Below are 23,839 nucleotides of genomic sequence, written 5' to 3'. Positions count from 1 at the left end.
TCCAAGTGCTGTGACATGATGGCCGTAGAAACAGAAGGAAACCGAGGGCGCCTGGGTGCCTTAGCATCTGATTTCGGCTCAGTTCACGATCTCACAGTTCGTGAGTTCGAGTCCCACATCAGGTAAGCTTGAGCCCTGCTTCGGGTGAACAGACGCCCCGCTTTGGGTAAGCTTGAGCCCCACTTTGGGTGAGCCCTGCTTCTCTCTCTCTCTCTCTCTCTCCTTCTCTCTGCCCCTCAGGGGATTCTCTCTCTCTCCCCACCCCACCCTTCTCTCTCTCTGCCCCTTGCTCCCTTGTGTTCCCCGCCCCCCCCTAAAATAAGAAAAAACAGAAGGAAACCAAGAAACGGAGAGGCTGATCACAGGTGCCCAGCTGGGGAGCAGCCAGGCTGGAGTAGAACATTCTGGCCCGGGCCAGCCAGCTCTAATGCCTGCTCTGAAGGACCACACCGCCTTGGTGAGAGATGCTTTTCAGGAGATGGTGTGGAATATGCTGTCCTGTTCTGGGCTTCTTCTGGAATCACTACTCACTCCCTCAGTCTTCATTCGGTGAATGGGTATTAAGTACAAAAAAGATGCCGGGCACCGCGCTCAGTGCTGGGGACAGGAAAGTGGGTAAGACAGCTGGGCGGGGGAGCGATAGCACACAAGCTATAGGCACCCAGTGAAAAGGGCTTCCCCTGTGAGAGGGATCGAGGAGGGGAAGGAGGAGGGAGGGCAGGGAGGGCCCCTCGGGGAAGGTGGCATCCAAGCGGAGTCCTGGATGAAGCTGGCCATGTGAAGATGCATGGAGGACCGATCCAGACAGAGGGAACAGAGAATGCAAAGATCCCCAGATGGGAGAGGGTGGCCCCACACCTGGGAGGAGGGGGTGACAGCTTCTACCCGAGGAGGTGAGGGAAGACTTCCTGTAGGAGGCAGCCCCACAGCCAAGTTCTGAACAGTGCACAGGTGGTTTTCAAACAGCCAGGTAGGAAAGAGAGAGGAGGGTGTTCTGGCAAAGGGAATGCCCAGTGCAAAGGCCACAGGCAGGTTCCTTGATGGATGCGAGCTTCAGCCGGAACCACCAAAGGACCGACCCAGCCTGCATCCCCACCACGGGCTGTAGCAAGCAGGACGTAAATATCAGAACAGAGGGAATGCACAATCTCGGCCCTGGGGTCCAAGCTGTCGAGAGCTTCAGCATTTCCTGGCTGTGTGGCTTTGGGAGAGTCACTTCCCCCATCTAAACCACAGTTTCCTCAGCTGCAAAGAGGGGTGGGGTGCACTGACCTCAAACGCTGAGAGGATTCTAGAAGCAACGAAGAAAGCAAAGATGAATCTCAGCCTGGGGTCACTGGCCGCCGTGGACATCAGAAAATAGCTGGGGACCCTCTCCCCAGGAAACTGTGCTTATCATATGCTGCTGACAATGGCGGGGGTTCACTGGTGCCCTGAATTCAGGGTCGGGGATGGGGAAATCTAATGCCAGGGCTCCTTTCAGGGAGAAGGCAGGCTGGGCAGGACAGAAAGCCACTTGGAAATCCCTCCCAGGACCTATCAACTTGTTCAAGTGCTCACTGAAATTCTCCTCTTCGACTTGAGACTAGAATTCTGTTATTATGTCAGTGTCTGTGCTCCTGGGGACCAGTCCATCACACTTTAGTTTAAATTAGAGCAATCACCCTTTCCTCCTGACACTTGGTGGGCAACGAGAGAATGGACCAGAAGGTGATGGGAGACGCACAGAAAGGAAGAAAAGGGGTAAGCTTTGGGAAAGCTGTTTCCAGAAAGGGTAAGTACAGTGTCTGTGCCCGTGTGTGTGTGTGTGTGTGTGTGTGTGTGTGTGTGTGTATTCCCTAGTGTATATTTGGAGTCAGAAAGTGACTTGGATACTAAATATCAGGGGAAAGGACTAGAAGAATGGACAGGAAGAATAAGAAACATGTTACCAACACGCCAGTTTTGGTTAATATTGATCATTCCTGTTCAGTTTAAACCAAAGCACACGAATTTTGGGTTCTTACATTTATGACGCACATGCTCGGCTACAACTTTTACTATGCATTAGCAGCATTTAATGGGATCACCTCTATCACCCCTGGGGGAGGGACGCCTCGCCCTCAGCAGCTCAGACAGAAGAAGCCACTGGCCTAGGGCCGTGTGGCCAGAGACAGGCCTGCATCTGACCAGGCTGAGGCAAGCTGTTCACTGTCCTCAGACAGGACACAGTGACAGGCCCCTCTCTGTCGCCAGAAAACAGCTCAAAGCAGACAGGAGACAGCAAAGCCTACGGGGTACCTTGAAAAGAAAAAGTAGGGCAATGTGGTAAAAAGGACAGCCAGGGACCCACAAAACCAAAGGCAACTTCCTGGCCATCTACGGTCAAGGACCCCACTCTGCAGGGGCCAGAGCGCCCAGCCCGGGGATTCGGGCCAGTCTTCTACCCCCCACTATCCCGCTGGACCCCGCCAAGGGCAGTGTCCCAGCGTCCTGGCAGTGAGGACGGCGGGTACGAGACTCAGACGTGGCTTCTTAAAGCCCTGGGTTCAAATCCTGCCTCTGCTGCTTGCCAGCTGGTGACCGAGACAAGGGACTTCACCTCTCTGAGCCTCTGTTTTCCCCCTCAAAGAAAGGGAAGGGTAATAATAACCCTTCCTCAGGGAGCTATTCTGAGATTCGGGGAGACTCTGTGCGAGGTGCTGAGATGAGCAAGCGCACCAGAAACGCTAGTCAGATGGGACACAGGGCTTTGGATTCTGGCCGTGCCTCGAATCTGCTCAGCGATGCCGGCCAAATCTCCTGCCCGCTGTGGGATCCGGCCTTCTCCTATTATAGGAGAATCGTCTTTCTAAGACATGAAAAATAGCAGAGGACTGTCCCCGACATGCTGCTGGGACCCAGTGCTGCATTTCTAACAGAGAGAACACCGGCCAGGGGAGTCTGGCTGCCCCACAATGGAGGTCGGGGGAGTGGAGTAGCTCTAGGGCTAGGGCGGGGCGGGGGCAGGGGGACTTCTGGAGGTACTTACCTCCCCCGGGCACTGTCATCTCTGGGCTCTAGCCCTTGTGGCCGCTCACGGAGACTGCTCGCCAGCTGTCCCCTGCAGAGGCAAAGGAGATGCCGCGTTAGGGGTGGGTGCTGCGGAGGGGGCCCGGCCCCCTCAGAGGGGCAGAGGAGGGTGTCAGGCTCCCCAGGGGCATCCGGCGGTGATTTGGCGGGAAGTTTTCTGGGGGGCAAGTTGGAGTGCAGGGGGAGGCCATCTGAGCCCAAGATGTAACAGCTGGAGTCTGAACTCGCCTGGTCCTACAGGGAACGAACTGGCTTACTGTTCAGGCAGAGAGGTATGAGCTGAGAATCTGGGTTCAGGTGCTGCCGCCTTAGGGAGCTGTCGGGTGTCTGCAAACCAGGGTTCTCCCTTCCTCTTGGTCCAAGGACATTGGACTTCAGGAAAAGTAAACATAAGGATAAGCAACAACTACCACCATTATATCACTAATCACCATCTGGGGCTGCTGGGTACAGTTGAACAGGCTGTGCACTGCCCAACTCCAAAAGGGCACCACATACCTAGCCTATGATAAATAAGGCGCCCTCAGAGTAGGACAGCATCCTGCCACTGTTACCTAATACTGACCCAATGCCTACTATGTGAGGACCTTGTATCATTTAGTACCCCTACAAGGAGAGTGTGATGATCCCAATTTTCTCTTAATTTTTATATTTTTCTAAATGCTTAATTTATTTCCTTGGAGAGAGAGAGAATGCAAGTGTGTGTGTGGGGGGGGGGGGCAGAGAGAGAGAGAGAGAGAGAGAGAGAGAGAGAGAGAGGGAATCCCAAGCAGGCTCTGCGACATCAGCACTGAGCCCAACACAGGGCTTGATCTCACAAACCTTGAGATCATGCCCTGAGCTGAAATCAAGAGTCAGACGCTTAACTGACTAAGCCACCCTGGCACCCCAATCCCAATTTTTGAGAAAGGAAAAAGACCTCAAGAGGAAGAGCAACTCACCCAGGGGACCACGGGAACCAGGATCCCACCCAGATCCATGAGCCTTGGGTGCCCAGCTCTTAACTACGGTGGTAAAGGAACGGGGCCATGGATAGGATGGGGTCTGGCAGGAAGCCGGGCTAATGTGGAACCAAGGGGCTCCTGGTGTACTTGTCATGCTGTGTCCTTACCATTTGGGGGCGGGGTGAGGAGTTTTAGTCTGATTCTCACCTTCCCCCATGTTACCGGTGGGATGACTGAGGCTCGCGAGGGAAATTATTCCACAGACTTACACACGGAGTCCGGGGAGCTCCTGGTCCCTTTCCGGGAGGCGGGAGTGGTTACGAACACAGTCCTGAAGCCGGACGGCTCCCTGACTCCATAAATCACCGTTCCTCGGAGCCTCAGTTTTCCTGTTCTGTAAAATGGGTTGTTGTCTGCTGAAAGCTCACGATGGCCTATTTATGGTGAGTGCTCAAAAACCTTTAGCTATTACTGTATCTGTGTCGTGTTGGAAATTATCTGGGTGTAGACTGTTACCGCGTCTCTCTGTCCTCTCTCCCTTTCTCCTCACTTACTCCTCGCCTCTGTAGTTTGTGCCTGTCCTGGAAAAAGCGGGCTGATGAGGACTCGTAAACACAGCTGGAGAAGGGTATCCAGATGTAACCACAGCAACCAGCCACACACACGCGCACGCGCGCGCGCGCGCGCACACACACACACACACACACACACACACACACACACACACTGCCTCCGAGCCTCCTGGGGGATGGATGGCCAAAAACAGAGACCTGCCTCTTGGAACAAATAAAAACAATTAGGGACAGGGCACTTGAAGCTCTTCCAGAGTCGAGATGGCTGGGGCCCAGGTGCCCTCGGGTGGCCCTTGAAATGCCACAGTGCTCAGAGAGGCCTGCCGGGGATGAGAGCTGCCCCAGACTCCCATTATTTACAGCTGCAGTCCAGTGTGGGGCACGGACCCCTCGGAAGGCATTTAAATGTAAATTAAGTAAAATGAAAACAATTAAAAAACCAAAAAAAAGTGGTGGGAGCACCTCAGTGGCTCAGTCGGTTAAGCGTCTGACTTCGGCTCAGGTCATGGTCTCGCGGTTCGTGAGTTCGGGCCCCGCGTCGGGCTCTGTGCTGACGGCTCGGAGCCTGGAGCCTGCTTGGATTCATTTATTCATTCTCTCTCTCTCCCCCTTAACCCTGCTCCTGCTCTGTCTCTCTCTCTCTCTCTCTCAAAAATAAAAATAAGCATTAAAAGAATAAAATAAATAAATTTCAGAAAAGGAAATTAAGGAAAACGAAAGAAAATGTTAAATTCAGCTCCTTGTGTGCACCGGCCGTATTTCAAGTGCCCAGCAGTCGTGTGGTGGCCAGTGGCTACTGTGCTGGACAGTGCAGATCTAGGATGGGGTCAGTGAACCACGGACCAAATCCAACCTTCAGCCCTTAAGAATAGCTTGCACTTTTTTTTTTTTAAGGGAAAGAGGAGGGGGAGGGGCTACGGGGAAAAGGAGAGGCAGCAAAAACCACCTTACGCACTCAGCAAAACCTGAAATGGTTAATATGTGGATGCTTATAGAACAAGTTCGTGGACCCTTGCTCTGGAACATTCCCCTTATTTGCAGAAGGTTCTACCGGACAGCGCTGACTTGGAAGAAAAATGAGGTACACGGGAGGGGGTTGTGGAGAGTGTGGACATGAAGCCTCCTTTCCTTCTGGGAGGAACATCAGCATTTATTAAGCACCACTGTGCGCCAGGCACCAAACCGAGGGCATTCCGTGCTTCACCTCAATTCGTCCTTACAACAGCCCAATGTCAGGGTGGGGTGGCAAGGGGGCACCCCGGTTCTGCAGCTTAGGGATGACAGAGTCCCACGCGGGTGCGGCGTGTGCATAATTATGCCAAAAAGCAAAACCGCCAAATCGGCTGAACCGAACGGCAAACACAAACCCCAGAAGAAGAAAAAAGACAAGAAGGAAATACGACTCAAAATGCCAACAGGAGTGGTGCTTGGTGATAAGTTTTCTCCCCAAGACACACTGTCACAGTCTTTCTTTCTCTGTAATAAAATAATAAAGCCACTAGTGTGTTTTTAATCATATGCCAGGTATAGTAGGGGGCCAGGCTGCTTGGGCTCAGATCCCGGCTCCACCAGCTACTGGCTGTGTGGCCTTGCCAAGTCACTCACCCTCTCTGAACCTCAGTTTCTGCATCTTTAAAATGGGGATGACAGCAATACCTGAAAGGAGGCTCCCGGGGGGGGGGCACCTGGACACTTGAAATGTAGCCAGTGTGAACGAGGATCTCGCCTCGTAGGGGTGGGGGGAGCTGTAAATCAGTTAGAACGTGGAGCTGTTCACAGGCTGGCTTTCGCTTTCTCATTTCAGCTGCAGGAGAACCATCTAAGGTGGGGCCTTTTATCCCCATTTGATAGGCTGAGGAGATTGAAACTCGGGAGAGTTGAAGTGGTTTGCAGAAACCACACAGTTTAGTAAGAAGAAAAGTCAGTTTCCAAATCTGGTTATGTCCCTAGATCCCTGGCATCGATGTCACATGGTCAGTGGCAGCTGGGGAGGGCAGAAGGGACTCTGCTCTCTCTCTGCACTGGCCCAAGGGTTTCCCTGAATGACCGCTGGAAGGGAGGGGCAGGGAGAGGGCTGTTCAGTCTTCCAGACCCCTTTAGACCCACATTCATTCATTCCACAAATGTTTATTGAGCGCCTACTATTGCCAGGCACTGATCAGATGCTGGGACACATCAAGGGCAGCAGACAGAGACCCCTGCCCACATAGAGCTCACATCCTGGCGGGGAGCAAGGAGACCAGTGTGTGGGATCATGATGCCTGTGACACATGCTCGGAAGGAAATGCCCACAGCAGGGACCGGGAGATACGCCACATGGTGTCACAGAGGGAGGGGACATTTACACGGAGACCACACCAATCTGGGGTCGAACTCATTTGAACTTTCTAACTCAGCAGGGTTCCTCCAAGCTCAGCAGATCAACAGGTTCCCCAGGCCGGGGAGGCAAGTCGCCGGACTTACAGAGTGGCCTTGGAGGGGTGCCTGGCACCCCTGTGCCTGGGCTCAGCCACCGGCCCTGCAAACTTTCCCGGTGGGAACCAGCTTCCAAACATTCCATTACCATGGCTACTACCTACCCTGCTGACCTCACCACCCCGGGCCCCAACCCTTCCCTGGCAAAGCTGGGGAGACAGGAGACAGGTGATCTCTGGGGTAGGGTCCCTGGTGATCAGAGACCTCCGGAGACCCACTCCTGAGACAAGCCAGCCAGAGTCCAACGGGCCAAGAGGAAGAGGAAACAGAATGAATTCTGGGGCTCTGGACCAGGCTTGAGCATAGAAAGCATTCTCAGGGCTTAAAAAGGGAAGAAGAGACGGTAGGCTGGCGTGCTGCTTTAAAAGCATTAGGTCTTGGGGTGCCTGGGTGGCTCAGTCAGTTGAGTGTCTGATTTTGGCTCAGGTTATGATCTGGTGGTTCATGAGTTCGAGCCCCTCGTCGGGCTCTGTGTGGATAGCTTGGAGCCTGGAGCCTGCTTTGGATTCTGTGTCTCCCCCTCTCTCTGCCTCTCCCCTACTCGTGCTCTCTCTCTCTCTCTGTCTAAAAAATAAATAAACATTAAAAAAAAAAAGAAAAAAAATTAAAAAATAAAAGTATTAGCTCTTACTTATTAAGCACTTATTGTATGCCAGGTACTAAGCTAAGGGTTTTACACACATTACTGAATTTTGTCCTCACTATCTGGCCACCCCCATTATTTCTTTTGACCCTCCCTTATTAACCACCTGTTTACTGGAGCTCAGAGAGGTGGTGTCACCTGCCCAAGGCCACACAGCTGCTAAGCAGGGGAGCCAGGAGGAAAACACAAATCTTTGGATGTTTTTACCCAAAGTGACCAAAGCGGGGCTCCCACGTGCGGTCTGGCCTCCCCCTCAGAGGCCCAGTTCAGCCCTCTGTTAAGGCACAAGATGGGGATGGGAACTGGGGAGGCCGCGGGTCACATCCCGGCTCCCCCGCTCAGCGGCTGGGTGTCCTGGGTCACTCCGGTGTGGCTCTCTGAGCCTCGGTGTTCCCACCTGACAAATGGGAATAACACCCAGACCAAAGAGAGTCTTGAGGAACTGGACGTAACTTCTACCAAGCCAGGCACAGAGTCAATATGCAAAACTAGGCGCGTTTAATATTATGAGTACTGTCCTCACAGCACGTGGACAAAGATCTGAGAAAACGAGTGGCCCCGCGAGGTGGGATCGGCAAATCGCCTCTGTGAAGGGCCGGGAAGCCAACGACCTTGGCCACGTGGGTCAGACGGTCTCAGACGCAGCTATGCCATTCGCGAGAGCAACTCCAGACAACACAGCAAGGAAGGCGTGTGGCTGTGCTCTGATGTACAAAACCAGGCACTGAGCTAGATTTGTCCTGCGGGCCACAGTGTGCCAACCCCCTGGCCTGCACGGCAAGGTTACGGTACGGGCAGCACACGCGCCCAGCAGGGCTTGGACGAGCCCAGGACGCAATGAGCCCCAGCGGGAGCTGGTGTATATTCCGGTCCTGGCCCACCCCCCCTTCGGGGGAGGCCTCAGGTGGCCAGCCTTTGGTGGGTGAGAGGAAAACGTAAAATTCAGGGGAGCAAATAGTCCGTTAAAAAAAAAATGAAGAAGCACGTGCACAGAATGCTCTGGCATCTGGTCTGTCGCCAAGTAAATAAAGACTCAGGGGGAGAAGCTTTTGTGTGTGTCTGGTGCTTTCCTGGACACTCTGCCTGACCAACAACCGTGGGGATAGACACTGTTACCAGCCCCGTTTTACAGAGGGGGTAAGGTGAGGCTCAGAGAGGTGAGGTGCACACCCCTGGGTCCCGCGCCCAAACACTCTGATTCAGAAGTTACATGACGAGGCTCAGCGAGCTGCCTTTTACTAAGCGCCTCTCCCCTCGACGCAGCTGCTGGAGGAAATGCTACTTAGGGCCCTGGATTCGCATGCAAGGTGCCCACCCAGGCCAGGCGCTCACGCGGCGGTGCAGGGCAGCGTCAGGATGCAGCCCCGCGACGCGCTGGTCCTTCCACCTGCTCTGTGCCACAGACCCCTTCGACTGTGACATCGACGGACCCCTTCAGAGAAGAGTGGGTTTTTATTAACGTTTATTCATTTATTCTGGGGGTGCGGGGGCAGAGAGAGAGGGAGAGAGAATACCAAGCAGGCTCCGCACTGTCAGCGCAGAGCCCCACGTGGGGCTCGAACCCACAAACTGCGAGATCGTGACCTGAGCCAAAATCAAGAGTCGGACGCTCAACCGACAGCATCCCAGGTGCCCAGGTTTTAAATAGAATCAAATACAAGGATCACAAGGACACCAGTTATAGTAAAATCTGGCCAAGGACACGATTACCAAAAAACAAACAAAAGCTCTGATAAAGTGACCGCTGTGCTCATTTATCAGAAAAGAGTAAGGGGCACCTGGGTGGCTCAGTCGGTTGAGCGTCCGACTTTGGCTCAGACCACGATCTCCCGGTCTGTAAGCTGAAGCCCCACATCGGGCTGCCTGCTGTTAGCAGAGTCCACTTAGATCCTCTGTCCCTCTGTCTCTGCCCCTCCCCCACTTGCACTCTCTCAAAAATAAATCAAACATTTAAAACCAAATGAAGAATGAACGAAAGAACAAAAGAACGAACGAAAAATGAAAAAATGAAAGAACGAAAGAAAAAATGAATGAAAAGCAAAACAAAGAGAAAGAAAAAGAAAAGAGAAAAGAAAAGAAAAGAAAAGAAAAGAAAAGAAAAGAAAAGAAAAGAAAAGAAAAGAAAAGAAAAGAAAAGAAAAGAAAAGAAGAGAGATCTAGAGACAGGCCCTATAACAAATACAACGTGCACGCAGCGATGACAAGAGATGTCTGTAGCCGCTGAAATACAACATAAAGGTATGTGTGGCTCCTATTGGTGACCACGACCCAGCTGCCTGGATCTGTCACCTACAAGGACACCTGGAGGAAAAATTAAATCAGAGTCAATAAAGATATCATTGGTTCCCATCCAGACTCCCGGGCCCCTAGGGGGCCCTCCAAAGCTGCACTCCCACCTCGGGAGGGGTTCGGACTTGATGGCATAGTCCCGAGCGCGGCTTGGGTGTTTTGATTTTACATAAAAAAATAAAAGTAGGAGGGGTGGCTGGGTGGCTCAGTCGGTTAAGCACGGACTCTTGGTTTCGGCTCAGGTCATGATCTCGCGGTTCGTGAGTTCGAGCCCCACATCAGGCTCTCTGCTGTCAATGCAGAGCCTGCTTCAGATCCTCTGTCTCCCTCACTCTACTCCTCCTCCAGTCTCTCTCTCTCTGTCTCTCAAAAATAAACAAAAAAAAATAGTAATAAAATAAAATAAATTTAAAAAATAAAAGTAGGAGGCGATACAACTACTACAAAGAAACATGGCCTCCGCCCACGCTGGGCATCACGTGCCAGCAGGTGACCTTGGCTCAAGTCTGAAGTAGAGGACACCGGGGACCAGAGTCGGGGTGACTGTGGCCCCAGACCCAGAACACACGGCCCCGCGGGGAAGCTGAACGAGCTCTGCGTCTCAGCCACCAGAAGTGCAGAGACCCCAGGTGTGCACCTGCCTCGGCTCTACACCCCTAGCAGTGCCCTCTCCTGTCTCTGGGCCTCAGTTTCCTCATCTGTAAAATGGGCCCAAGAATTCTTCTGAGCAAGACCGCTGTGAGGATTCACAGAGACGGAGGCTTCACTGAGAGAAGGTTAGTTATGCAACCAAGCCCACGGTCCACCTTGGAATGTTTTCATCATCTCAAAGACAGACCCCAACTGTCAGCTATCGCCCCAATCCCTTATCTCCCCCACCCATGGCAACCATGGGATCTACTCTCTTTCTATGGATCTGCCTCTTCTGAACATTTCATATACAGTCAACCCTCGAACGACATGGGGGCTGGGGGGCCGACCCCCCATGCATCTGAAAATCTGCAAACAACGTTTGACCGCCCCTGCCCCAAACTTAATGGCCTGCTGTCGACCAGGAGCCTTACCCATAACATCAACAGTCCACCAACATACATTTTGTGTGTTACAGGTACTCTAAGCCATATTCTTACACTAAAATAAGCTGGAGCAAAGAAAGTGTCATGAAGAAAATCATAAAGAAGAGAAAATACATTGACGGTACTGTCCTATATTTATATATATTTTTAAAAATCCGTGTATAAAGTGGGCCATGTATTTGAAACGTGTACTGGCCAAGGGTCAACTGTAAACGGAACAGCACGGCACATGGTCTTTACTGGCTGGCTTCCTTCATTTGACGTGCTTCCAAGGCTCACCCGTTGGTTTCGATTTTTTTTTTTTTTGATTTGCATTAAAATGTTCTCTACCTTGATGACAGAATTTTTGGACACCCCCCTAACGTTCTGTGCCCAACGCGAGTGCCTCGCTCACCACAGCCTCCAGGACAAACCTGGGTTTGTTTCTACAAACCACAAATCGACGCATGGCTCTGTTCACACCTGTACTCAGGAGCTGGGGAGCCTGGGGACCCCAGAAATGCCGGGATGGCAGGGGCCACTGGGCATCTCTCCGGGAAATCCACGCACAGCGGTGTAACCAGCTCCCCCCACAAAGCCCTGCTCCTGGCACCACTCTGCTCAACTCGCCTTGAGAAACTCTACCACAACTGTGGCCTTGAGGTAAGCATTTATGGAGCTCCAGCTGTATACACTATGTGTCATCTCCCCCCACACCGAGCTCAGTTCTCCTTAGACAGTCACGGCACACTCACTAAGGCAGGCAGGGAGGCCAGGGGACAGACAGGGGACAGGAGCCGGGCTCGTCTCTGCCGCTCCCTGGCTCGCCAGCTCTGGGCAAGACACCGACCCTCTCCGAGCCTCGGTTTCCTCACCTGTTAAATGGGGTGTGCGAGGAGATTTTCCTCCCAGGGGGCTGAGAGAAGACAAGAGTCCACGGGGAGTTGTCACTTGATCAAAGTGAATGTGTGCTCACTCAGTGGGCACAGAGCTGAGGGCCATGTGACCATGGCACCATCTGAGGCTCCCAGCCACCCCGAGAGGAGGTACAATGACACCCCACTTTACAGACGAGAAATCAAAGCCTCGGGGAAGTTAAGTAGCTTGGCCACCACCAGGAGACTGGTAGGTGTGGGCCAGGATTTACACTGAGGTCTGACTCCAAAACACTGGATCTTAGATATCGAGCTGGCTTCATTCGCCTTTTCATGGGCCAGACTCCTTCTCTCAGAGACCTGACGCAGGACGAGGGGAAAGTGCTTCCAATCCTGCAACCAGGACATGCCTCTTCCCTCTCCGGGACTCAGTTTCCCCACCACTGACTCGCGACGGGTGGCGGAGCTCTGAGACACCCTTCCCTGCCCCACACCCAACTTCCGCAGCTAGAATCCTCTCTGATTCAACACCTCACGTGGTGCACCCTGTAAGATTTCACCCGCAAAAGGAGTTCAGGGTTCGCATTTGAAAAAAGACAAAAGAGGCCAGTGTCCTTATCTGTAGAATGAGGCAATGGCGGTGCCCACCTCCAGGGGCTGCTGAGAGGGGACAAGATAGCACATCCAAAGTGTCTTACCAATCCCCTGACTCCAGCTGGAACCCCCAATGCAGCCCAGGATGCCCCCACACTCCCGGCTCTCCAAGACAAGGGCTGTGAAGGTGACCTTGGGCGAGGCTCTTAACCTCTCTAAACCTTAAAACGGAAATCGGAAATCACTTTCCAGGCCCGCTTCGCGAGGGCTCCCCTGCTCAGTGTGGCCCGGCACAGTGTGGCAGGGCAGGTGGCCCGGCACCAGCATCTCAGAAACTCTTTAAGGCCTGGAAGCCACGGACTCCAGGGAAAGGCCTCGGCCACCCGTACTCTCCAGTCTTGGGAAAACCGTCCAGCTGAGGCCATCCGGATTTCACCCCACAGGGTTCTGGCAAATTCCCAAGGACAACCGCCTCTCAGGCCTAGGAGGGAGGGCTGTTCCGAGCAAGAACATTCACCCTCTCTTTGGCCATGACTGACGTATCAGGCCACCGCAGACCGCCGTGGCTTCTCCTAATTGGTCTTCCTTCCTTCCTTCCTTCCTTCCTTGGCCAGCACCCAGCTCAGTTGCCCGCCTCAAAGAGGACACGGGTGATGAGGCAAGGGGCAGGGTGCCCAACAGGGGTTAAGGGCATGGGGGGACAGCTCAGGAGGGGCCGAGTCCACATCTGGCTCCGCCGAGGATGGGCCATGAGACCGGGGGCGGGGGTGGGAGGCAGTTAACATCAAAAGTCTCAGTTTCCTCCTCTGTGAAATGGGCTGAGCTGCCTCCCTCAGTGGGTTGCCGGGACGCCTACTGAGGCAAGTGCTTAGGGCCAGAGCTGAGAGAAGGAGTCCAGTACATGCCAGCTATTAAAGCATCATCATCGTCTCTAATTATTCTAATTCAACATTCCGTGCTACAAACACAACAGACCCAGATGTGACCCTGTAAGAATTCATTACCCCGCAAGGCATCCTGGATAAGTTAGGGGACAGAGGTTAGCTGATCCCATGATGGTACATATTTAGGTTGGAAAAATACTCCAGAAGGGTATACCCTAAAACGCTTCATTCATTTCTCCTTCCACACCACCCCTCTGACCCCCTGAGTTTTCTAACTCCCCAACAGTGAGTATGTACCAGTGGCACGATACAAAAGAAAAGAATGGAAAAATGAAATGCGGGGGCGGGGGGGGGGGTGGTGTTCCCAGGTTCGCGGCATAACTTGGAGACCTTAAGCTCTGGAATACAGAGCCAGCTGCCGAGACAACCCACGGCAAGCCCAGAGAGGAGAGTCGGTCTGGTCAAGGTCACGGAGCAGGCCGGGCCTGGGCCCAGCTTTCCAGACACCCAGCGCTGGGCTCCTCTCTGCTGGCCTCGTGCTGGCTCACTCCCCTAACAAGATGAGGTAGGTTGACCTCCTGATTTAAAGTCTGGCTCTGAAGTCAGGGTGAAGATCTTGGCAGGGCCAGGAGCTACGTGACCTTGGGCAGGACACTCCTCTTTTGCGAGCATCAATTTCCTTTAACTGTAAAATGACAATCAGCCTTGTGGCAGTGCCAGATGGTTTCTGTGCGGATTAAATAAAACAGTGCAGGTAAAGTACTTACTACTCTACCTGGCAAACAGTAGGTGCTCTGCGTCCTATTATTATAGTTATCACTATTATTAGTATTTGGAATCTAGTCATGTCAGGCAGGCTCCTTTGAAGGGCGTGGAATGCTAACCCAGTAGGCACGGGTAGGAAATTGAGACTTAGGTACTAGGGAGCCATGGCAGGTATTTGAGCAGGAGAGGTGCAGTAGGACTCCGAAGCTGCATAGGGCTGGCAGCCAGTGCCCATCTACAGGAAACTTTCTGCCAAGGTCCTCTGTCACATCCTTGGCCATCCCCCTAGCGCTGCTGTGCAAAACCAGCACAATCCCCAAGGGGGATTTCTGGGTGCCAGCTGGGCACCGGTATATGTCAAGTGATCAACAAGCCGGGGGACCTGAAGCAGCCCAGATGGCCTCAGTCCACAGGTGCGGGGACCAGGAGGTCCAAACACCCGGCAGGGGCCCCAGGGTGACAGAGGAGAGATGGCCCCTGTCTCAGAGCCATGAAGAGTGGCTCCCTTCTACCTTCCTGTGTGACCTTGCACAAGTCCCTCCCTCTCTCTGAGCTCCTCTGCCCAAATGCAAACAAGGTCTTAACTGCTTCCTTCTGCTTCAGGGCTGCGGGGAGGGGGGGGGGGGGGGGGGCGGGGTGCTGCAAGCCTCACAATAAAGGCAACAGTGGTTTCCTCTGGTTGTTCCCAGTATGTGCCAGGCACTCTGCTGATCCCTTCAGGTGCAAACTTTAGTTAAACCCTCACAACTCCAGGGGCGCCTGCGTGGCTCATCTGGGTGAGCGTGCAACATTGGCTCAGGTCATGATCTCATGGTTCGCAGGTTTGAGCCCCTACGTAGGGCTTTTCACTGACAGCACAGAGCCTGCACTGGATTCTCTGCCTCCCTCTCGCTCTCTCTGCCCCTCCCCCGCTTGTATGCGCGCTTGCGCTCTCTCTCTCAAAAATAAATAAACATTAAAAAACATCTTCTAAACCTTCACAACTCTAGAAGAGGTCCTTGTATCATTCCTAGTTCTAAAATTTAAGTATTCAAGTCACAGGTACGATCTTCATTTTTCTTTTTTTTAAGAGACGGCTTAAGTCTCCTTGGAGCAAGATCTCCAATGCTGTTTTGGTTAGTTAGTTGGTTAGTTAATGTTTATTTTTGAGAGAGACAGAGCGCGAGCAGGGGAGGGGCAGAGAGAGAGGGAGACACAGAATCCGAAGCAGGCTCCAGGCTCCGAGCTGTCGGCACAGAGCCTGACGCGGGGCTCGAACTCACGGACCGCGAGATCATGACCTGAGCTGAAATCCAGTCAGATGCTTAACCAGCTGAGCCACCCAGGTGCCCCGTGGTTCCTTTTTCTAAGAGGTAACCACGGTCCATCAGTTTGGGGAGGAGCCGCCTGTCCTTCTTTCTATGAGGTCCTGGTCGGACATGTATCTGAATGGCCATCACACAGGGCCTCCCTCCCACCCTCCCGAGCATCCCTCCTCCCCTCCTTCCACGCGCACACCATCATCTCCCGCCAGGGACCGATTTTACCCTTCAGGGGGACAGCTGGCAATATCTGGAGACAGTTTTGGTTGTCACAGCCAGGGGCCATCTCAGGAGCAGAGGCGGGGGTGTGGCTAAGCGTCCTATAATGTCCAGCTCAGCCCATACCACAAACGATCATCTGGCCCCAAACGTCCGTGACGCCGAGGCTGAGAAGCCCTGGATCACGCACGTCCTGAAACCCGCTTGACTCCCTCCACGTTAGGTCACGGGGATATCGCACACGTGTTCGCCACTCAGTAAACATTGCTGGAGCACCTACTATGTGTTCCCTGTAGCCCAGCCAGACCCAGGTCAGCCAGGGGTCACATGAGCGAATGACAGAGGCAAAGCCCCAGTGCTCAGACGGCAGTCCATCCTCACAGAAAACAAGACCCCTCCTTTAAATTGTGCGAGAGCACCTCCTCCCCCTTCCCCAGCAGGGATGGCCCACCATCCGTGGCCAAAGCCTTCCTGAGCGACATTTAGGCTGTTCCCATCTCTGATGCAACCGGCCCCATCACTAAGGAGCAGGCCTCCTCATACCCACGTGTGAGAGGCACCCTGGGGCCTTGCTAACTGCATCAGCAGGGTTCCCTGGGAGCTTGCTCGTCCCCTCTGGCAGGTTCCAGATCCAATCTGCATTTTAACAGACCTCGGGGATTCCCATGCGTGTTAAAACTTGAGAAGCACAGATCTAGGCAGCTGCGTAAAAAGGGTCCGCTGGCTGGGGAGCCGCGCGTCTCGACACCTCAGCAGAAACTGCCAAAGCGCCTCCAGAAGGCCAGGGGTCTGTGAGTCCTCCCGCACCGACTTCGGACTGTCAGACGCTGCTGTTTTTGTGACGCTGACGACTCCTCCCCTTTTCCAGATACGAAGACTGAGGCTGAACAAGGTATGCAGACAAGCAGGACCCCTCTCAGCTCTGGCTTTCAGGATCTGGCCAGGCCCCCCCGGGCATGTTCCCTGCCAGCTTCCTGCCCACCCACTCTGGCTGGCAGAAAGCGGCTCAGAGCAGGGGGGCGGAAAGGTCACGGCTCTCCTGGCAAAGGAAGGAAAGTTCCCGAGGTGGGGCACGAGCTCCGTGGGCTGGGCATCTCCGAGTGCCACTGGGGAGGCTGCGCTGTACCCACTTATGTCCAGTCATCCAGGACGGAGGACCAGGCCCGGGGACAGCGCAAGCCCGCCCTCATCGAGCACAAGAAGTGATGTCAGGATGCTGGGGTGAGGGTGAGGACGGGGCCCGTGCCGGGGACGGAGAGGGCCCCGGGGCCAAGGAACTGGTTGGGGCCCCAGCTTCAACTGATGAGGTGCACATATGCGCCTCAGTTTCCTCCCCCTGAAAATGGGCTCACACCAGCAGCTGCAGAGAGTTGCCGTGAGGAACTGATCCGCGCGAATCGGTCCACACACAGTAGCGTTATCTGGAGGCCTATCTCCCCCCTGCAGCTGGCGCTGAACTGCCCCCCTCGGCTACCCCGTCCCCACCGCCACCGGCCGTGGTCAGCTCTGCTCTCCACCCCACTCGACAGATGAGGATACCGAGGCTCGGCGCCCTACCCTTGATCACAAACTGAGACACGGTCACAGGAGCGGTGGCCCTGCATTGACAAGGCCTGCGTTCCCCGTGTGAATTCTGCCTCTGTTGAGCTGTGTGGACTTAGGAAAGCCCCTTCTCATTTCTGAGCCTCAGTTTCCAAAGCAGGGGGCAGCGGGGACATAATCCAGAGATGGGAGATGGGGAGCCACCCAGCAAACGGGAGACTGCCATGCCCAACGTCCCCTGACGCTCCACACTGTCACCCCTCCAAGGACCCAGCCCAGGAAGACCTGTCGTCTGTGGGCATCTCTCCTACGCCCCAAGTGCGACCTGGGTGAGGCCATGCAAAGCCAGCAGCCCCCAGGGAGGGCAAGTCACTTGCTCAAGGCCACATAGCTGATAAAGCCGTGGAGGGCAGAGCAGGGCAGGGCAGCAGAAGGTGGGGAGTCAAACCTGAGTGGGGTGCAGGCTGCAGCCAGCAGGGCAGAGAAGGACCAGGTTAGGTCTGGAGTGGACACCAGCAGAAGCAGGCAGACTGGTGGGGGCGGTAGCCAAAGTCACTCCTGCTGGCTTTTAGCTGTGAGGCCTCTTTGAAGGAGTGGGCAGTCCTGGGATGTGCCCGCCCCTCCCCACAGGCTCCTCCTCCCTCCGGGGCCCAGTGTGGTCACCTGCCCCTACATCCCCAGCAGCCACTACCTGCCTGGGCATCAAGGTTTCTCTCTGTGGCCACAGCTCAAGCCTTGTAGGCTGCACTGTCTCCCTATGGCCGAACTCATCCCATCCTCTGGAATCTTCTCTTACCACTATGGCCGGAGGGTGTTAAGTCCCAAGGACACCCGACCAGGTGGCTCCCCCGCCTAACCCCTTCCACGAGCCCTCAGCCTCAGTAGAACATTCCAGCTCCTCCCCAGGGGTTATAACAGCGACATCCACGGTGAGCCCAGAAGCCACATTGAAGAAGGAAAAAGAAAAAGGTGAAATGAAATTTGATTCTAGACTTTTATTTAACTCCACATATCCAAAATATCATCGTTACGCAATATAAAAATGTAAATAAAGTCAACATAAAGCACATGTATGATTTAAAATTAGTACCAAAATTAAAATTAATGAGACATTTTCCCTCTCCCCCCCCACCCCTGCTTTAGCACTATGTCTTTTAAATCTGGGGTGTATATTTGACTTTTCACCGGGCCTCTCTGATCTGTATTTGGAGCTCACAGAATTTACGGTTGAAAAAGTACATTCGCGTCCCGAAATAGTCCCACACATGCTTCCAAGTTTTCCAAGAACGGAATCAAGTATCTGTGTTGCAATCTAAATTTAAATGATCTTGAAAATAAAACACTCAGTTCCTTAGCCACACCATCCACATCGCAGGGGCTCGACAGCCACATGGGGCTTAGGGATCCCGGAGGGTGGGGTGGGGGTTGTGGGGGACACAGGCTGATCAAGTCCTTAACTGTGTGTGCCTGGTCCCCGCGGTCCTCTCCTGCCTCATCTCCAGGCTTGAGCTTGGAGTGAAAGCCCCTGAGCACACAGGGGTCCATCTCCAAGATTCACCAGCGCCCTGCCTCAGCGGCCCCCGCTTCCTGCCTCTTCCCACTGACTCCTTCAAAATTCAGCTCCAGATTCCTCCTTCTGCAATGGCTCCTCTGACATCCTCTGGATAGGGTGATGCTCCTCGTCCCTCTGCTCGTGCCCCTGACTGTTAACGTCGCACCCTCTACTCACCAGACGACAGTAGCATCCCCTCCCCAAGGTGCACCGACCAACAGTATCTCCAGCTATTGCCAGTGTCCCTGGGAGCGCAATCACCTCGGGGTGGAAGCCAGTGCCTGGCGCACAGAAGGCACCCAAGCGTGTGCCTGAACGCAAGAGGCGTACTCAACTTTACTCAACCCCGTGAGGCTTGCCTCCTCCAAGAAGCCTCCCGTGATGCCGTAGCCCAGTTAGCGCTTCCTCTGGGTTCCCGCAGCCCCCTGCGCTCACCTCCAGAGCCACAGCCTCCAAAGGTAGGAACTGGGTCTAGTTCATTGCTATGCTTTGAACGCCCAACCTGGAGATTGGCATATAGTAGGTGCTTAATAGATATTTATAGAACTGACCTGAGAAACAGAGAGGATTTAGGTTGAGAAAGCTCCACAGGGTGAGTGTCGCCTGTTTTAGGTCAGGGTTCTTTCATCCCAGCAAAGGTTCTAAAACAGTCACAGCTCCATCTACATGTTAAGCACTGGGCTAAATATAAAGACTCTGCAGGGTTCAGAGAGGGAAACTGAGGCTCAGACAGGTAGAGGGCTTGCCCTGTCTTCAAATCAAGGATTTTGAGGTTCAAAATGTTCTTCAAACGTTCACCCATCAGGGAAATAAATGCAAATTAAAAGTACAATAGAAGACTGCTATATAGCTGAATCGCTTTAAAAAAAAAAAAAAAGATAATACCAGGTGTTAGCAAGGATGTGACGCCACCAGAAATGCATCTAACTCGTCACCAAAGGCCCCAATAGCAGCAAACGTTCCCAACAGCACCATCCACAAAAGCCCCCAACTAGAAACTACCCAAGCGCCCATAACCAAGAGACTTCACATGTAAATGCGAATAAATAAATATACACCCAACAGCCAGGCAGATGAACAAGCCAACACTTGACACAACACTCAGGATGAATCTCATAGACCTATGTTGAGCGGGGAGGGGAAAAAAGCCAATACAAAAGAGAGCATCTGCGTTTTGACGTATGTGAAGTATTTTATACTTGATAGGTCTATAGGAGATTTAAGGATGGTGGTCAGCCTTTGGGGAGACCTGACTGGAGGAGGGGTATGGACATCTTGTTGGAGGGGGTACAAGGCATGTGCTTTAAAAAAGATTTTTTTAAAGTTTATTTATGTATTTTGAGAAAGAGAGAGAGAGCAGTCGAGCAGGGGAAGGGCGGAGAGAGGTTGGGGGGCGGGGGGCGGGGGGCGGGGGCAGAATCCCAAGCAGGCTCCACGCCGTCGGGCAGAGCTGGACGCAGGGCTCGATCCCACGACCCGGGGATCCTGACCTGAGCGGAAATCAAGACTCGGATGCTTAACCAACTGAGCCCCCCAGGCGCCCCGAGGCACGTGCTTTTTTTCTCGATCTGGTGCCGTCACACGGGCACGTTCACCTGCAAATTCATCGAGCCGTCCACCCATGATGTACGCGGCTTTCTGTATGGATGAGAGCCTTTCATAAAAGTAGTCTTAAAGAGCCACACTCGGTCAGAGGCTGAGGAACGGTGGTGCTGCCCGGGCACCCCACCCCCACCCCGCACACCTTCCTGTTTCTGCTACAGCGGAGCACACAGGACTCCATTCATTCCCTCAACCAACACCCACTGGCCGGCGCCCTCCCAGGGCCAGGCTCGGTGCCGGGCGCTGGGAACATAAAAGTCAACAGGGCCGAGGCCTCCGATCCCGCCACCCACAACCCAGTTCCTGGTACACACGTCCCCAAACCCACACCCAAGAAAGGAGCAGCCAGGCTGGGGGAGCTTTTGAGGAGAGGCCAAGGAGGTGATGCCTACTTGTCTTCCTCTTTCTCTGCCACTCCTCGGAGCGAGAACATTTTCAGGCGTCTTCCTTCCGGACCCCAGACCAAACCCCAATGTTCGGGCACAGGTAGCAGGAGATTCCTACTCTGCTCCTCCAGGCTGACAACCCCTGGATTCTCACCTCCAATCCAGAACTCCCTCCCCAACACCAGACTCGGGCAACCACTGTCTCCTCATCAATGCCACTTGGGCGTTGAGCTGGTGCCCCAAGCTGATCGCCTGGTTATCCCCCCAAATACATGCTACCCTCACTTGGTGGCAGCGTATTAGGCGCAGGCCGAAAGGCTTGAAGGCAGCCCAAAGCAAGACTCCCCCCTCTCTCTCCCAACCCCAACCCGACCCAGCAGCAAATCCTGCCGACCTCACCTTCAAGACAGAGCCATGCAACGATTTCTTGGCTGTGACGCCAAAGGCACAGGTAGCAGAAGAAAAAAATAACAGGCGACCGGAACTTCGCGGAGAGAAAAACATTTTGTGCGTCAAAAGATATCCGAAGAGCAAAACGCCGACCCACAGAAGAGGAGACAATATCTGCAAGTCACGATAAGCAGAACATACGAGGAACGTGTAGCACTTACAACACGCACCGAGCCACCTGATTCGAAACTGGGCAAGAGAGCTCAGCAGACATTTCTCCAAAGATCTACAGATGGCCAAAAAGCACATGGAAAGCTGTTCAACGTCACTGACCATTAGGGAAATGCAACTCAAGACCGCCACGAGAAAGCACCTCGCATCCGTCAGGAGCAACGTGAATACCTCCCCCTCCTCCCTGGCCCCCACCTCCAGCCCCCCTGCTCGCCAACAGTGTGCATGTCAAGGCTCCCAGATATCCTCAGGATGCAATTCTTCTCATGGCTTGTGGGGGCCTCAAGATCAACACCCTGCGCGCCAGCCAAACGGATTGTCTATCGACCTGAGAGATGCCACGCACCCCTGATTTTCCTATCCATGTTCTCAGTCTACCTGCGACTCCAGGTGTGAGCACGTGTCCCAGGACACAGTGTCAGTTCAGGGACGGATACGTAACCCAGTCCAGGTCCGTGAAAGTCAGCTAGAGCCTCAACAGGATCTTCTGGGGAAGCTAAGCAAATAGGGTGCGGGGCCGGAAGTACGGGGACATCTCTGGTCACCACCTGCAGTGCCTGCCTGAGAAGCCTAGGCAAGAAGATGGAGCCACGACTCCCTGCCATTAGTTGGATTCCTGGATCCAGCCATGCCTGAAGCCATCCCTACCCCTCAACTTGTTAGTTACATGAGCCAATACTTTTTTGCTTAATTCCATGGAGCTGGGTTTCTGGCTTTGTCAATCAAGAGCCCTATCTAACAGGTACCCAAATATCCTCTACCCAACGTTATCTTGGCTTGTTATCACCTCCACTCAAGCATCACCTTTTCCAGGAAATCTTCCAAGAACGCCCAGATTAGATTAAGTACTCCCTATGTCTCATGGTTCCCTATGCCTACCCCTCACCATTTTCTACGGTAATTGCTGTTTGCCCCTTCATCTCCCGTACTTGACTGTGGGGAGCTGATGGGCTGCGGGGCCCTGCAGCCTTTTTAAAATTTCTTTTGTATTCGCATTCTTAACGCAAAGCCTGGCACACCCACAGGCGTCAGTATTTCATTTTTTTGAGCTCACTGTGTTGACTGCCAAATGTCCTCAGGTATCAGGGAGCAGAGAAAGAATGGGTTTTGCAGGAAGAAGGACTCAAGTTTGAATTCTTCCCTATCATCTTTGTGACCATAGGGAAGTCACCTGACCTCTCTGAGCTTCATTTTCTTATCTGCGAAAGGCAAACGGCAGCTAACTCCAACGGATGGCAGTGCCTACCCCCACCTTCTCCTCCAGGGCCAAAATTCTGCCTCTCTCTTCTTTCTGCTCCATTACTGGTGTGGATTATCTGTCCCGCTGCCTACCAAACGTGCATTCTCTGACCCCCTGGGATCGGTCTTTGGGACCAGGATGGCGCTGATCCCATGCCCAGGATCAGTGATGCAGGGCTGACCGACGAGGGTACAGAAATTTACAGATGGGCATGGGCAGGAAGGTGAAGAGGAGTCAATCCCAGGATTTTCAAGAATTACTAGAGAAATGGCTCTCTTACAGCCAAGACTGGTATGTATGCCCGGGAGTGTTCCTGGGGACAGCATGCCTGAGAATGAAGCCACCACAAAAGAAAGTCTATCTAAGAGACACGTCCTAATACAGTGGAGCACCTGGATCCAGCCACACCTGAAGGTGATGTGCCTTACCTGACCCAATAAATACACCTACCTAATCGTTTCTTTTGACCTCTACGTGCTTCCCACTTAGTGGTCTTCTCCCAGGCCCCAGAATGATTTTTTTTTTTAATGTTTTGACAAGCCTAGGCAAAACTGATTTCCAAAGTCTTACATAGAGACTCAGGAGCCAGCTAACCACTCGAACTTCTGCCCCAAGGGTGTAGGTAGAAGTTTTCCACATGTAGAGTTTTCCACACGGGAAGCCAACTCTTACAAAAAAGTCAGGTTGTTCCTGTATATTTTGCTTTACACAAAAGTCAGGCTGTTCCCATATATTTTGCTTAGAAGGTCTTTGGCTGCCCCCCGGTTGTAATTTATGGCTTTTTCTGACTGCATTACCTTCCACTTCTTTACTGTGGAGGTTTTGCAAGGGCTGCAGGTCAAGAGGTCGTGTCCCCAGATAAGAAGGTCCACACCTTTTTTTTTTTTTTTTTTTTATAGTTTATCCAAGAGGCATTTGACTTTCATCCTGGTGATACTGTGGGCATGTGAGTCTGGACAGAGGTAGGATTTGGGTGTTGTTGTTTTTTTTTAAGTTTATTTATTTTGAAAGAAAAAGAGAGAGCACAAGCAGGGGAGGGGCAGGGAGAGAGGGAGAGAGAGAATCTGTGCTGTCAGCACAGAGCCCGATGTGAGGCTCGAACTCACCAACCGTGAGATCACGACCTGAGCGGAAATCAAGAGTCGGACACTCAACCGACTGAGCCACCCAGGAGTGGGCGGGGGGGGTTTTAAGAACACAATTTGCAGGCTTGATTCTGAGGCCACACC

General features: G+C 53.3%; 1 protein-coding gene across 2 annotated transcripts in view; it reads right to left on the bottom strand.

Annotated features, from left to right (window-relative positions):
* TPST2 (tyrosylprotein sulfotransferase 2) overlaps positions 1-23,839 on the bottom strand; it is a 52,202-nt gene that overhangs the window by 14,725 nt on the left and 13,638 nt on the right. For both annotated transcript variants that reach the window (XM_023241626.2, XM_023241625.2), the window contains one exon: positions 3,011-3,082. The gene's annotated coding sequence lies outside the window, so the exon portion shown is untranslated. The remainder of the gene's footprint in view (positions 1-3,010; positions 3,083-23,839) is intronic.

This window comes from Felis catus, chromosome D3, assembly GCF_018350175.1.
Source record: "Felis catus isolate Fca126 chromosome D3, F.catus_Fca126_mat1.0, whole genome shotgun sequence".
Taxonomy (NCBI): Eukaryota; Metazoa; Chordata; class Mammalia; order Carnivora; family Felidae; genus Felis; species Felis catus.
The sequence above is the reverse complement of the archived record's forward strand: the minus strand, read 5'-3'. Positions and strand labels throughout refer to the sequence as shown.